At 32.7% G+C, this 17,155-nt stretch overlaps 1 pseudogene; it reads right to left on the bottom strand.

Moving 5' to 3' along the window:
* The window catches only part of LOC107728302 (thyroid peroxidase-like), a 31,743-nt pseudogene extending 14,982 nt beyond the window's left edge, over window positions 1–16,761 (bottom strand).
* Window positions 16,762–17,155: the final 394 nt, after the last annotated feature.

Raw genomic sequence — 17,155 nt, 5'->3', positions numbered from 1 at the left:
GGTGCTGTGTGTACATTAATGAGGAAAAAAAATTAACTTAAATGATTTTAGCAAATGGCTGCAATATAACAAAGAGTGAAAAATTTAAGGGGGTCTGAATACTTTCCGTACCCACTGTATATGCAGTGTAGAATTTGCAAACCAAATTCAGTAACAAGATCTTAATGGGAAGTGCTAAAAAGTGCAATAATTATAAAAACAATATAATATATAATATATATATAAAAAATCAGGCAGTTTAGATTTGCTGTATAGTATAGTATATATGATTGTGTTACTTGAAATATTCATTTTATTTTAGCTAGTTTCCAAGGCAGTATTTCTCATTTTCATTTAAATTAGCTTGATGTACTAAAAATATAAACTAATAAAAACTATATATATTAAATATTAAATGATAAACAAACAAACAAAAAACTTAAACAAAACAAAAAATAAAATAAATATTTTTTTTTGCTTTTTTATTCTTTCTTTCCTTAAAATCAATCTCCGTAAAATTAATCACCAAATAAGGTTGTATATAAGTCATGTGATGATAATAAAATTAATAAAATAAAAAATACCTGCAAATGTTGTTGTTAATTGAAATAAAGATAACATGAAACAAAATATAAATATTAAATGAAAAACATGAACTTAAAAAACTTGCCTTGATAATTAACTGAAATAAGTTTAAGTACTAAAACTACTCAAACTAAAACTGAAATAAAAATAAATGAAGCTAAATATAAAAACAAAACAAAAAAACTAATAAAAATCACAACATTTCTAGTAAAATTAAAGTAAAAAATGTAAACTAAAAATAAAAGTTAATTGAAAATATTAATTAATACAATAGTATATAAATAATAGTAAAATAATGTTTATATATATATAGCGAGATACTATATAGTAAATCTCAAATGCTTGATTGCCTGCATTGTTGCAAAATGTAAACTATATTACATACATTACATAAGTATGACTATGGCATGAAGATACTAAGATATTTTAAAAATAAACATTACAATTTTCTGTACAGCTGGTATGAAACTATTTTTATTGTGATATAAATAAATTTGACTTGACCAATAAACAACTTAATTTTTGGTAAAAACTCTTGTGTGATGTAGACGGTTCTTCTGCCAGATGCTCTTCTTATGCAATTATTGAAATGCATCTGTGTTGATAAGAAAGCGTTTGAGGGCAGGCTGACTTCATTATACAGCTGATTGATGCTGACATGTCCAGGCAAGGGACAGAAATATTGAACATGCCAATATTAAATTATTACTGCAGCTACTGGCAGACTCATTAATGAAGCACTGAATAATTTCTCTCATTTGGCTGGTAACTGAATGATTTATAGGTAGAAGTTCAGATCAGTTGCACATCTAGAGGACATTTTACTGATAGAAATCATTGGAGTTCCTGTTTACTAGGGAAATGAAGTGAGTAGCTTTGTGTTTGTGGGCTGGTTGATGTGTGAGAGCTTGGTTTGTGCTCCTCAGGTGGGCTGGATCTGGTCCTGCGGGGTCTTCTGGATCGGACGTCTCCGTTCCCTCCTTCAGGGAACGAGGGTTACATACGTAACCGAGACGTTCTCAACATCCCAGAGACTCTGGATCTGGCTGCTCTGAACCTGCAGCGCTGATGAGATCACGGCCTACCAGGTACATTAGGGTTATTATTGTTAATTTTCTGTCCTCATTTAATGTTTCCATCCTCATTCACATACTGAATAGAGAACAGCAGCTAGGACTTTTCTGCCATTTCTGTGTGCAATGGAAGAAGAAAAAAACTCATACAGGTTGTAAATGATATGCGGGTACAAGTAACGAAGATGTTTTTGACTGGTTTTAATTTCAATTCCAGATTTAGTTATCTATAACAATAATCTTGATTCATCTTCCCCATCCAATTAATCCCAATGTATAAAATCAAGTTCTGCTATGTAGACTTTCAATGAAACTCCATCAAGTCTCCTGAGTTTTGAAAGAACGACTTCTGAGCAAAAACTTGCAAGATTGATCACAGATCTTTTTGTTTATTTCCCACCTGTCATTCAGTGGATGCTGAGAGCGGCCGGGCCATTAGAAGCTGTGTGTATTAGTATGCGGCTCAGGGTGGGCAAGAATAAAATGCTATTTTGTATATCTATAGAAGTGGCCTCGTCGCCTCTGGTATGCTGCAATGCTTTCAAAAGAAGTTTCTTCTGCTCACCAAAGCTTAATTATAGGGCTCAGCCATGTTCCCGGATTCATCTTCGTTGTTCCGAACCAGCAGTCCTGAACTGTCCTCCGACTCGAATATATTCCCACGTCTGACTCATCGTGGGCCGTCAGGATCAGACAAAGAGAGCGCGAGACAATGAGTTCGCCTCAGAGGAAACGCGTGGCATTTTATCTGCTTCAACTAAATGAACTTCTGTCAATGAAGTCGAAAAAATGAGCGCTGTAACCTGCTCCTTGACACGGGGTGTCAAAGCCTGAGATAATTCTAATGAAATGTCTGGGGGAATGTCTTATCCAGTCAATAGCAGAAAACTAGCTGCCGGTGACTCGCGTATGAAAATAGATGTTGCTGGTGATTAATAATACACAACAGCAGAGACGGAGCCTATGGAGAATAATGAATGAGACGCTCAATATGGCAGCGGTAAGAATGGAAGCCCCGCCCTCAAAATTGATAGAGCCAATCACTGTACTGGTGAAGGTTCTATAGAATAGAAAAAGTTATATTTCTCACTTCACATTTGGTTCCATTTAGAACCTTATAAGGTCCTGTTAGTTATACAGCTGTATTGATTTAAGTTCTGTTTTCATGCCAAAACATTTCTTCAAGCATCAATAAATTCAAGTGTTAGCATAAAATATTCAATCATTTATAGCCTAAAGAAGTTATTATACTGTAAATATAAAGCTGACATGAAGCCGAAATGAAATAAAATAATAAAATTAAATAAGAATATTAGATGAAAACTTGCCAACTAACTGAAATAAGTATGTACTAAAATTAAAAACTAAATAAAATAAAAGCAATAGGTCAAAAATGTAAAAAAAAATGACAGAACCACATAAAATTATAAAAACGTTAAAACTGTAAAACCTAAAATGTTGCTACCGTATTTTTTACGGTAATATTCCGGCAACCACAGCTGCCGTTTTTTTTACCCGTAAATTTTATGGAATTTTTTTTTACAGTGTAAAATTAAAATGTATAGAACCTTCTAGGGATGGATATATGTTTTATTTTAATGCCAAATCATTCCTTTCAGCATATTTTAAATAAATACTTAACATCAATACAAATTCAAATATTAGCCTAAAATATGTAATTTTTAACTTACGTTTTAAAACCCTGTTATTATACTGTACATTATTATAAAATTAAATAAATAAAATATTAGATGAACAATTTCAATTTAAAAATGCTAACTATCTGAAAAAAGTACTAAAATTACTCAAACCGAAGTAAAAATAAAGCCATATAAGTATTAAAAATAATAATAAAAATTACTAAAACAACAGATTAATGAGTTCATCCAAATTTCACAAAAAGCTTACGGACGTAATTATAATCTAGACATTGAAGTGAGTTGCTGTTTTTGTCTCTTCTGAGGAAGATTTATTTACTTGTTTGGCAATGTAAGATTTTTTAATGTTTATCCAAACTCATTTTGTAAGTGACTTTTCTTTCTGTTTTAAAGAGGGTTTCTTTAGATTGTTTGACTACTCAAAAGAGAATATCAGAAAATATAACTTAATTTGTTTCCTGCTAAATTTCACATACATAAACACAAATCTGGCTCTAAACCGCTATTTTCTTTACTCACACTTTCATCTCTACATTTACCCGACTAAACCTAAAATGAAAACTGAAAATATAAAAACAAATGCTCATTCAAATATTAATACTATAACAGCATAGAAACTATAAAATAACACTGTCACTAACTTGAAAAATAATGTCATCCAGCATGATTTGAGGTACAGAAGCAAAATCTATAATACGTTATATTTGTGAATTGATATGGATCATTACTCAAGAGTTTTTTTTTGCATGTCTGTAGTTGAAATGATGGGTATCTTGTACTGTATTTCGGGAATCTACAGCTTTCTCAACGCTGTCTGTCACGACTAAAAGTGACTTTAAAGCACTGTTGCGAGGTTACCTGCATTGGGAAGCAGGGCTCGGCGTTGCTGCAGGTGTGCAGACAGTCCTGTCCTGATGAGAAGGTGCTTTGGCTGGAGATCTGAGGAGTGAAGGAGATGTTGTGGTCGAAGTACTGGGCCCAGTCCACCAGCATCTGGGAATAAGCGCTGTCCTCCAGGACAGCCATGCTGGAGCCATGCATAATTTTATTACTCACTTCTTGGACCTTAAAACATAGAAAGCAAAAGAGAGGGACTTCAGACAAGATGCATTTCCTCCCTCAGCCATCATTCTCATCATCAGTTTTACACGCAAATGATAAAACAAATAGATAGAATGCAAAAAGATTAGAAAAGCAAGTGTTAGTTTTTTTTTTTAAAGAAAAGAAGCAGATAGTAAATAAATAGAGTGCAAGTCTAAAAGGGGCACATTTTTATATTTTTTTTTTTAAAGAATAGAATTAGAATAGAGAGTGCTAGAGTTAGAGGGTCAAATAAAGATGGAAGAGATGTGTTTTTAGCCGATTCTTGAAGATGGCTAAGGACACAGCTGCTTGGATTGAGTTGGGCAGGTCATTCCACCAGGAGGGAACAGTTAATTTAAAAGTCTGTAAAAGTGATTTTGTGCCTCTTTGGGGGTTAGACAAGCTGAGATGCGAGCAGCTATCGTCGGATCATCAGGATGGAATGAGAGGTAGAGTTGAGTGTCATCAGCATAGCAGTGATATGAAAAGCCATGTTTCTGAATGACAGAATCTAGTGATGCTATGTAGACAGAGAAGAGAAGTGGTCCAAGAACTGAGCCCTGAGGCACCCCAGTAGCTAGATGTTGTGACTTGGACACCTCACCTCTCCAAGATATCTTGAAGGACTTATCTGAGAGATAAGGCTGAAACCACTGGAGTGTGGTTCCTGAGATGCCCTTTGCCAATAGGGTTGACAGGAGGATCTGGTGGTTAACTATATATATAAGCATAACCTGTATAATACTTACTGTAGTGTTTAGGGGTTTGAAAAGCCTGACATATGAAATAATAGTCAAATTTATTTTTTAATAGAACAGTTTATTAAACCTTTAGACAAATAAGAATCTATCTAAACACGATTATTGTTAAATGTCATATTTGATAGATCAGGGTTTTATGGCTCATATATATAATGTATATATATATATATATATATATATTTGCACACACACACACACACATACATATATGTATTTTTTCAGTCCAGTAAGTGTTCATCTGGAAATATTTCATGAGCTGAAGGTGGGCATTTGTGCAATTATACTAAAAGAGCTTTTACAGCTAAAAAAGTCAATCAGACAACAGAAGGCATGGATTAGATTCTGTGCTACAGGTTTTACAGCAAAGTTTCATGCATCAAATATGATAGGCTTTACAGGGTTAAAAAACCCTACCTTAACCTTAACTATAGTAAAAAGACCTTTAAACCAAAAAAAGAGCCTAATATCTTAATAATTTGATGCAGTTGTGCTTAAGCAAATAAACACGAGGACTTGCTGTGGTGAATAAAATGAATGCATGAAACCGAGCCCTGATATGTTGTTGTTTTGTGTGTGTGGGCAGCCAGGGAAACCTCATTATACCCCTCCGCCAGTGTTTGTTTACCTGTTAAAATGCCATTAAAACCCCTAGCAATTAAAGCGCTGTGCGCCAAAATTAGACAGAAGTGTTTTTGCACTCTTGCACAATGTGAGATGTGACAATGTGAACATTTGTCACGACGCTTCTTGCACTGAAGTGCTGCAGCCTTTGCCTCATTAAAAAAATAGTTTCAGTGAGGCGCGATGGCTGCGACACTCGTGTTTCTCTGCGTTTGGGATGAAGAGGTGCATATTTAAAACAGCGCACAGCATTGCATTTTTAATGCGATAATAGAGCAGGGAAAGGCCAATGTGTCACAGGTAGATGTGAAATCGAGCTCTTCTGAGGTGTTTAATATGCAACGTTTCTCAAGCTTATTTGGCAGATGTTCATAGAGTTTTTAATGTAAATCTTCTGCTTAATATATGCAGGATTTAAAAATAAAATCATGCAATGCAAACAAGTATGATTTGATGGACTACGTAAACATACTCTCTCTCACTCAAAATCAGTCCATTCAGACCATTTCAACACGGTTTCTGCAGCTTTTATGAAGATGCATTTAAGACCTTAAAGCAAAGATAATTTAAGGAATAAATTGAAAAAAACTAAATATGTCAATATTCTCTCTAAATGTAAATGTCTTGTGTTAACACTTCAAAGTTTGAAAATACAACTTCAATAGACCTCCATTACTTTATAATTCATTTTACTAATGGATTGAACATCTTTGCTCCCAATGACTATTTTGTCTTGTTTTCCAGTGCAAATGTCAAAAGATTATTAAATTAAAATATATTTACTTGAGAAGAAAAATTACTTGAGAAGTCTTGTTTATGGTGAAACTGATCAAAAAAAAGTGAGTTTATGATTAAAACAACAACACATATTTGCCAGGGGGGTTAGAAAAATCTATTTAATTCAAAGGGAAAACATGTTGATTTTTCAAACCCCACTGACAGATGTAGGAATAAATTGAAAAAAACTAAATATGTCAATATTCTCTCTAAATGTAAATGTCTTGTGTTAACACTTCAAAGTTTGAAAATACAACTTCAATAGACCTCCATTACTTTATAATTCATTTTACTAATGGATTGAACATCTTTGCTCCCAATGACTATTTTGTCTTGTTTTCCAGTGCAAATGTCAAAAGATTATTAAATTAAAATATATTTACTTGAGAAGAAAAATTACTTGAGAAGTCTTGTTTATGGTGAAACTGATCAAAACAAAGTGAGTTTATGATTAAAACAACAACACATATTTGCCAGGGGGGTTAGAAAAATCTATTTAATTCAAAGGGAAAACAAGTTGATTTTTCAAACCCCACTGACAGATGTTTGTTCTTGTTTTAAGCATAAACTCACTTAATTTTGTTTAATTTCTCAGAAAACAAGACTTCATATGTTCAGTTTGCATTGCAAATAAATATATCTTGATTTAAGGATGTTTAGATATTTGTACTGGGAAACAAAACAGAAATATACTGATGAAGATATACATTTTTTGCAATGCATGCAACATTTAATGCCATGACTTTATGAATTTAAGACTTTCTGCTTCAATTTAAGGCCTTTTTAGGCCCTGATTTGTGGAAGGGCAAATTAAAACTTTAAGACCAAATAAAGCATTAAGCAGTACATTGCATGGAAGACAATACGTCAATATGGTCTCTAAATATAAATGTCTTGTATTAAACTTCCAATAGATCTCCATTAGTTTTTAATTCATTGCACTAACATTTTGACTTGAGTAGCTCTGCTCCAAAACACTAGAATACGGAAATAATTTTGCTGTACCTTCTGATCACAAAAAAAATTCTTCTTCCTCAGTAGTTTTTTTCTTGTTTTCCAATGCAAATAGAAATAAATCGAGATACATTTATTTGACAAGCAAAATTACATTAAATAAGAAGCCTTATTTTATGAGAAACTGGTGAAAATGAAGTGCTTTCATGATTAAATCAAGAACAACTCATAAATCCAATACGTTCAAAGAGAAAACAAGTTGATTTCTGACCCCATTGACAGAAGTTTGTTCTTATTTTAAGCATGCACTCATTTAATTGTGTTTAATTTCTCAGAAAACAAGACTTCATATCTTAATTTTGCATCTCAAGTAAATGTATCTTGATTTAAGGGTGTTTAGAGATTTGTACTGGAAAACAAAACAGAAATATTGAGAATATATTAATTTTTAGCACTGCATGCAACATTCAATGCCATGACTGTATGAATATAAGACTTTCTGCTTTAAATTAAACCCTTTTTAGGCCTTCATTAAAGGGGCGAAACAAGGCTTTTTAAGACTGATTATGACATGAGCTCATTAACATAGGAGCGCAATCATTTGCATATCATTTAATTCCTCCCCACAGTGAATCGTATCACTTCAGTCTGTCTTTCATGAACTGTGCGGATATTCTCGTGCAGCTCACCAGAGGAAGTTGGAAGCCGCTGTATTGGCGTCCGGCGTTCCAGCCTTTGGGTTGGTTTTCTCCATCCTCGTACTCCGCCGGAAGCCATCTGGCCAAGCCGGTGCTGGCTGCTCCCCAAAGTGGGTTCTTCCTAAAAACACAGTAGGAATGCATGCGACCAAAAATATCTCATGATGACATTGCATTTTTTAAAGAATATAAGGGAACAACTGCTGTGATAAGAGCTTCTCTGCAATTACTGCAATTAATATTCTCACATTATTTGCAACAATGCATTGTCCTTCATTGGCCTGTAATTCTACACTGCATGGTCTCAAAAATTACAGGACCTGACTAATAACGGCATTGCATACTGTATATTTCATTTTCTGGCTCAATGCGATGCATAAAATCTCTCACTAACCGAACATAAACAAAACACTAACCGAACATAAATAAATATTCTCATTCTTTAAATCTTTTTGTCCATGCATTTTGATTTTGAACTAGAATAACAAGCACTTTCAGTCTTGTCCTAACATTACTTGGCAAATCATAACATCACACATGATATGTGCATTTGGGAGGCTTTTCACCAGATTTTTGTGCACTTCAATAATTTAGTCACAAATGTAGTACAAATATTCCATTTGGTCTCATAAAAACTGCATGTACAACTAGACGTTTACACTTTCTGAAGAAAATGAGAGAGATTTTTGCCTGTGCAAAACTCAACACCACAGTCAAGTAATTTATTTATATAGTGCTTTATGCAATGCTGACTGTTTCTAAGCAGCTTCACGTTTATAAAATAGGAGAATAACAGTGTCAATGTTGTAAAATTAATAATTTATGAAACAAATTTAATTTCAGCTGTAAAGCAGAAGATAAATAAAATCATAAAATTAGTGCTGTCAAACGATTAATCGCGATTAATCGCATCCAAAATAAACGTTTTTATTTATATAATATATGTGTGTGTGATGTGTATATTATGTATATATACACACACATACAGTATATATTTTGAAAAGATTTACATGTATATGCATTTATATATTTATATTCTTATATTTTATATTACATATAAATATATTTAATATATAAACATAGCATATTTTTCTTAAATATATGCATGCATGTGTTTGTATTTATATATACTTAATAAATATAAACAGTACACACACATATATTATGTAAACAAAAATTTTTATTTTGGAAACGATGAATCGTGATTAATCATTTGACAGCACTATTTTATTTTTTTTTTGCAGTGCACACTTTTCTTATGTAGTATTTTTGTCTTGTTTGTTTAGTATTTTTGTCAAGCAAAATTACATGAGGTGTTAAGTCTTTTCTAAAAATATATAAAAATCCAATGAACTTAGCTTAAAACAGGAAAAATATTTATCAAAAAACTTAATTCAAAGAGAAAACAAGATTATTTTTCTGACCCCAATATACAAGCAAAATTGCATAAAAAATATTAAGTCTTGTTTTCTGAAAATATACATAAACATTAAGTGAAATTATTATTACATTTATGCTTAAAACAAGAAAAAAATATCTGCCAGTGGGGTCAGAAAAATAAACTTAATTCAAATGTAAAACAGCATTATTTTTCTGACCCTATACAAAGATATTTTTCTTGTTTTATGCTTAAACTCATTTCATTTTGATATATTTTTCAGAAAACAAGGCACATACTATGTCAAAATAATAACAAAATAATATTATTTTGCTTAAAATAATAATAATAATATATAAAAGAACATTTAGATATTAATACTGGAAGACAAAACAAAAATATTGATCAGGAAAAAAAATTTTTGCAGTATAAATTAGTGCTGGGCAACAATCACGAATAATCGCATACAAAATAAGTTTTTTTTTGTGTACATAATGTATGTGTGTGTACGGTGTATATTTATTATGTATATATGAAGACACACACATACAGTGTATATTTTGAAAATATTTACATGTATATACATTTATATATTTATATTCTTATATTTTATATTACATATAAATATATTTAATATATAAACATAGCATATTTTTCTTAAATATATGCATGCATGTGTTTGTATTTATATATACTTAATAAATATAAACAGTACACACACATATATTATGTAAACAAAAACTTTTATTTTGGATGCGATTAATCGCGATTAATCATTTGACAGCACTACAATTAAAATATAAATAATAATAAACACTTTTTACATTAAAATGGTCATAAATACAACACTTTCTAAAAATGGTTAAAATCATAAGAATGAAAAATTTAAATAAATAATTTGCAAAACAAAAGCAAATTGAAATAAAGCACTTACTAAAAAATTTATTAAATCATAAAAACGCAAATTTATAATAAATATTTCTAAATAAAAAACAAACATTTCCAAATAAAAGCAAGTCAACATAAAACACTAAAAATGAATTGAATCAAAAAATGTAAAATTAAAATATATTTAAAATAAAAACAGTCAAAATATAACACTTATTAAAAATTATTGAAATCATAAGAATGTAAAATAAAAAAAAAACACTAACGATTATTTGGGTGTTTTCTTATGATCTCAAGTCAAAAAAATATATAAACAGTCCTTCGTGTCTATGTGATATTTTAATCATTATATTTGGGATTGATGAGAACAAACGCTCTCGTATGAACAGCAGTGATAGTGCTTGTTGAGCTCCAATAATAATTTGGAGAAATGTTTAAAATAGTATTAGATGCATGTCACACCACACTCAACTATTCATAAAAGATAGATTTAATCAGAACTAATGAGGTTTTTGCATTAAAATATATAATTTGATGCATCAGAACTGGACGGACATGGTACATTTCCTCCCGCAAATGTAAAATTAATGCTATAAATCTTGCTAGCCGAGCCAATGTGGAGAACCGAGATTAATTTCCCAAAACCAAATCAATCACATGCATCATAAAGGAAAAGAAAAGGAAAATACATATCTTGAGTTTATTCTGATTTAAATCTGTTTATATGATTGCAGACAGCTCTATAAGCTCAATGCAAATGAATCCACACTGCAGAAAAAAAATCTTACTTGGTATTTTTGTCTTGTTTTGCAGTACAAATATCCAAACATTCTTAAATCATGGTGGGGTCAGAAAAATAAACTTAATTCAAATGTAAAACAGCATTATTTTTCTGACCCTATACAAAGATATTTTTCTTGTTTTATGCTTAAACTCATTTCATTTTGATATAAAACAAGGAAAACAAGGCACATACTATGTCAAAATAATAACAAAATAATATTATTTTGCTTAAAATAATAATAATAATAATAATAATAATATATCTATAAGAACATTTAGATATTAATACTGGAAGACAAAACAAAAATATTGATCAGGAACATTTTTTTTGCAGTGCAAATCCCACATTGCAGTTGTAGCAGATGAAAGCAAGCACAGGTTCGGTGACGTCTTTCATGACCCGTGTGAGCGGGCATGAATATTTAAGGTTTAGACGTTATTTTTATACTGTTTAGTGATATTCTCATCTGCTCGAAGCTCTGACCCGCAGGACATCTTATCATATCAACCTGATCCTCTCCACAAAAGGCCGCGGAGCTGTTAACCGAGGTTCTGATTTCTGTGCTCTCAAACTGCGAGACGTGCCTCCCGCTGCATTATGAATAAATTATTAAGATGGGAGTCAGATACCTGTTATTGCAGACTCCAGAGATGCTGCAGTATTTTCCATCTTTGGCGCAGGTGGTGGGATGGAGAGTGCGAGGGCATCCAGACAGGTTTGCTATCCGCTCCACTGCCTTCACGGAAAGGAGCTCTTGAAAAGGAGTTAATGTGTTTACGAATGCTACTCAAACACTGAAGGGTAAACAGTCTGCTGAGGTTCGCGTGGATGCAGCACCATTGATTAAATCTGACATTTAAAGCACTTCCGAGATGATGCTTCTGCATTATTCCACAGTTATAGAGCTCTAGTACATGCCGCGCAAAATAACACGCTAATACCCCGCAGCAGCCACATGAAATGTTTAGACACTTAAAAAATGTAATTGCATTAGATCAAGTGTCATCGGTGCTCAGGAGCTTTTATTAAACGGATAGTTCATGCAAAAATGAAAATTTGCTGTTAATTTACTCACCTTCAGGTCAGATGTAGGTTTTTCATTTTCTCAGTCGAACAGAAAAGAAGTTTTTAGCTCAAACCGTGGTCCTTGGTGATTCATAAAATGCAAAACAGCAGCTTCCAGCACTTTGAGAGTCAAATAAAGCATATCAGGCAACACTAAACAAATACCCGTGACTTCTGATGAAATATTGATGTATTATGAAGCGAAACGATCAGTCTGTGCAAGAAACTGAGCATTAGTTACAACATTATTACCTGTAATCCAGAGCGACAGGCACACAGTTCAGTTTGTGAACAAATCATTCTTTTGAACCGATTCTTCTTAGTGAATCAGTTCGACCGAAGCGTCTTAAACATTTTGCAGCTCGAGCAGCACAGATCTACAAGTTACTCAAAACTCACTTTCGGACGCCTGACAGTCACTCAGACTTAAAATGAGCCGAAATACTGACGTATATCTGATCCTGTGATGAATGAATCATTCAGTGCTCCAGTTCCTCCAACAGTCACTGAACTGAGCAAACAGATCAGCTCGGACCGAAGACTGATGAGCCGCTGATATGAGCATCGGTGAACCCAGCATTGAATAGAGGGGAAAAATGAAGGTTTTTATGGTTTCTCATTGTTTATGTAAAAAGATGAGCCGATGAAGGCTAGTTTATTCACTCTACATGCTTTAGACATGTAAATCATCCACGTTTCACATCATTATTGGGTGCTTTAGGCCTTAATAATAAAATTGCGTATACGTTACATCATTGCTTGATTATGTTAAATGAACTAGTAAACTGAATCAGTTCATAGAAACAAACTGTCCGAAAGAATCAGTTTGCGGAAAAGAATCAGATTTCTCTGTTTACCTGAGGCTCTGTTTTACAGGTAATAATATTGTAAATAATGTTCAGTTTCTTGCACAGACCAATCGTTTCGCTTCATAAGACCTCAATATATTGTCAGGAGCCACAGGCATTAATCATGAAGCCGCTGGCTTGCATTTTATGAATCACCAAGAACAATGGTTTCAACCAAATATTTTCTTTACTGTTTCACTCTAGAAACAAAGTCACCTCCATCTTGTATGGCCTAAAGCTGAGAAAACTAAGAGCAGTGAACTCAATTAAATCTGTATGTGGGAGTGTGTGTGAAAAAATCAGATGTAACCCCCTTTGTAATCCTTAACATTTTCATAAGTAACTGTAATTTAATTACACATTTTTTCTTAGTAACTGTAACTGATTACAATTACTTTTATTTTGTAATTAAATTACGTAATTCCGTTACATGTAACTAGTTACTCCCCAACACTGACTAAGAGCAAATTTTAATTTTGGGGTGAACTGTCCCTTTAAATTCACTGCGATAATCTGATGCAATAACATTCAGACACTTACCTTTGGGGTCAAGCCAAGGTACGTATAAGAGCCTCACCTGACACAGCCAGTGATCTTTTATTTCTCCTGCTCGCCTTCTCCTTTAAAAGCCCTAAAGTCACGTGAAAGATCTCTGCTGATTTGGAGATGTGCCGTGTTTCTGATGCCGGCCGTCTGGAGTGCGTGTACATGTGTAAAGGCTGAGGATCAAACCTGCAACTCAAAGAAAAAGAGGGAAATACTGTCCCTACTGTCTTTATTAGGAGATAAAATTATTATAGATGATAAAAAAATATTTTTTATGATGTTTTTTTTTTTTTACCCTTGTGAAGTTTGATTCAGTGCAGCATTGACCATCTGAAGACTCTCTTGGAAGGACGATATATCACGCTCTCAGAAACAACTAGTTTTCCAGAGAAAATCAATTGGTGAAGTTTACAAATAAAATATGAAACCAATAATAAAAGTTCCAAGAGTTACAGTAATAAAATCGAATTGGTTAAAATATATATTTTTTAATAATATTAATATTAACATTAATAATAATAATTGTAATTATTACTATTTTTATTTACTATTATTATTATCATTAAATAATAATAGTTAATATTATATTATATATTAATATTAATATTTTATATTTATAATAAAATACTACTAATTCTTCTACTACTACTACTACTAATAATAATACTTATTATTATTATTATCATCATCATCATTATATACATATATCAGTTTATACATAATAACAAGTAATATAATAATTATTAATATAATAATAGTAATCATGATTATTATTATTATTAATAATTGTAAATGAATATATATTTACACACATGAGTATATATGTACACATTAATTGTTAAAATTATTATTAATAGTATAATAATAATTACAATAATAATAATTATTAATATTTAAACATTTTGTTATTTTTACATATACATTACTAGTACTACTGTACATAACACTTGTGTTTGTTATTATACTGCTGTAGCTTCCAATTTATAAAAGCAATAAGCATCTTAAGGCTGTGACGTCAAGAAAAATCCTTCCAGAAATCCACATTATCATTGCAAAAAAAAAAATGTCAGTGTTGCAAATTTAATTAAACTGCTCATGTCCTTTAGTGATGTGATATGAAATGTAAAATATTCAGATTCACTCAGGTTTTAGATTAATATAGTGTCCCTAGGGTGGGCTTATGAATACAGACTATAATTTGACGTCTTGCCATTCGGGCCTAGTTAAAAAACATGGGGTTTGCGAGAAACGTCCCCATTTCACCTCTGATTATGTGGCATCAAAGCCAGCGTGATCTTTCTGTGGGGCCGACAGCACACACAAACCACAGCCCAAACTCTGGACCGCGAATGACGACATTCCCACTGGGAATCACTGAGTATGTCGTTACATAACATGCATCCTAATACAAACCAACAACCCATCTACTCTTTACATGAAGACAGCAGCTTAACAATGCCGTCCTGCTCACCATCTGACCTTCCTATTACGTGCCGAGACCTGCAATTTCTCGGGAAATATCCCAAGGGCACCAGATGTCAGGTACCAGATGTGTTTGGAACACTGGGTCTGGAAACGTTCAAACTAAATGTCAGCAGGTACAAAATAACCCGTGATGAATCCGTCAGCAGCTGGCTGTACGAATCAGTCGCCGTGTCGAGTTCTGATAATTGCTGCCCAATCCCACTCGGAGGTCTTTGCTTAGTTGGTAAAGGAGTAGCAATTAACCACAAAAGAACATCTTACTTTGTCTAGACCCATGTTTTGGGGGAAACACATCACAAGTAATGGGAGTAATCAGATTACTTTTTTCCAGTAACTAGTAAAGTAATGCGCTACTTTTTAATTTAAGAAAAGATCAGGGTTACTGAGTTAGTACACATAATGTTACTGTAGTTGTAGACTAAGGGCCAGTTTACTAACAGCTTGCGCCAGCGCAAACCGTCTTTTGGCGTTAAAATTGTACTGTCAGGTTTTACTAAAGACGTGCAGTGACGAATTAGTGCTGAAAAGCGTGGACACAGTTATTTTTGCGCCTGACCTTATTGAATATGCATTTGTAGGTTTGAAGGTTTAGCAAACCTTTATTTTTTGGTCTCCGGTTCGTTTCAACATACTGTGGCTTTTTTATTTCTTTATTCTACGCTAATTTGCGCTGCGCTTGGTATATTGTGTTGGTCGATATGTAAATGAGATGTTGCGTCTGTGTTCTTTAATTTGCACATTGTTAGTAAATCACCGGCAGAAATTTCCCCTCCCATCGGCGCTGTTTTGGAATTGCACTCTAACGCTAATTTGCCCTGTTTAGTAAAACCGGCCCTAAATGTCAATGTGCATTTACTCATCTCACTTGGAACAAAAACAGATTCAATATTCCTCAAAATGAATAAAAACTATGGAATGCAAACTCAGAATATGATGCAAACCTGCATTTAAATAACACAAATATATTTTATGTATTTAATCCCATTTTATTATCCAGTCTTTGCTGCTGACTTTCGATGATCCAATTCAACCATACTAATGAGTAAAAATGACTTTAGATAAACATAACATTCGTGTTTCTTTTTCTTTTTTTAGTGATTGAGAAGAAAGAGTTGAACTTTCTTCTCCTGTGTCCTATTCTTCATGCAATCCATGAGGATTGGTTGGTTTGGTTTGGTTGAGCTTTCTGAATTTGCATTTCATTCAGCCTGAGGCTTATTCATTTCATGTTTGGTGTGAAAGTGCTTTTACATTTGCCAGAAATATAACTTTTTTTTATATTAAAAACAAACAAGCAAGCCTAATGCCAGATGACTAAAAGTAATACAAAAGTAATGCAATGCATTACTTTCCATAAAAAGTAACTAACACAATTAGTTACAGTTTTAGAGAGTAACGCAATATTTAATGCATTACTTTTGAAAGCAACTTTGGTCAACAACATTGGTCTACACGTCTCAGTATCACAAGCTGAAATGCATGTGAAAGATGCCATATACGCTGAGATGAATTAGATGAATGTGTGCTCAGACCACAGAACATCATGACAGAGGTTAAATGCATCAGAATGCCAGCCATGTCCTCGCTGACCTCGAATGAAAGAGAAATGCTTTTAATTGACAAAAAATACTGTAAGTGCAATAAAAGTCAAATGACAGAAAAATAAACTCTGAGCGCAGACATGATACTTACTTTCATTGCAGGATAATTAAACACTATTTATTCTGTACTTTATGGAACTAATGTGATCCACCGCACACATTATGGAATGAACATACTGTGATTTATAATTGTGTATTTAACAACTGTGATTTCAGAGAAGAAATCTCTCATATCTCATCCTAAAAGCCAATGGAAATGAAAAGAATTTTGAGAAATAGTCAAAAGTATAACATTGCAGTAATATTCTGCACTTCTAATCTGCCATTGTATGTTATTTGCATATCAGCATTGGTATCAGCTGATTTTTAAA

This window comes from Sinocyclocheilus rhinocerous, unplaced genomic scaffold, assembly GCF_001515625.1.
Source record: "Sinocyclocheilus rhinocerous isolate Xijiao unplaced genomic scaffold, SAMN03320098_v1.1 scaffold1364, whole genome shotgun sequence".
In the NCBI taxonomy this organism is placed as follows: Eukaryota; Metazoa; Chordata; class Actinopteri; order Cypriniformes; family Cyprinidae; genus Sinocyclocheilus; species Sinocyclocheilus rhinocerous.
This window is presented reverse-complemented; position numbering and strand designations above follow the sequence as displayed.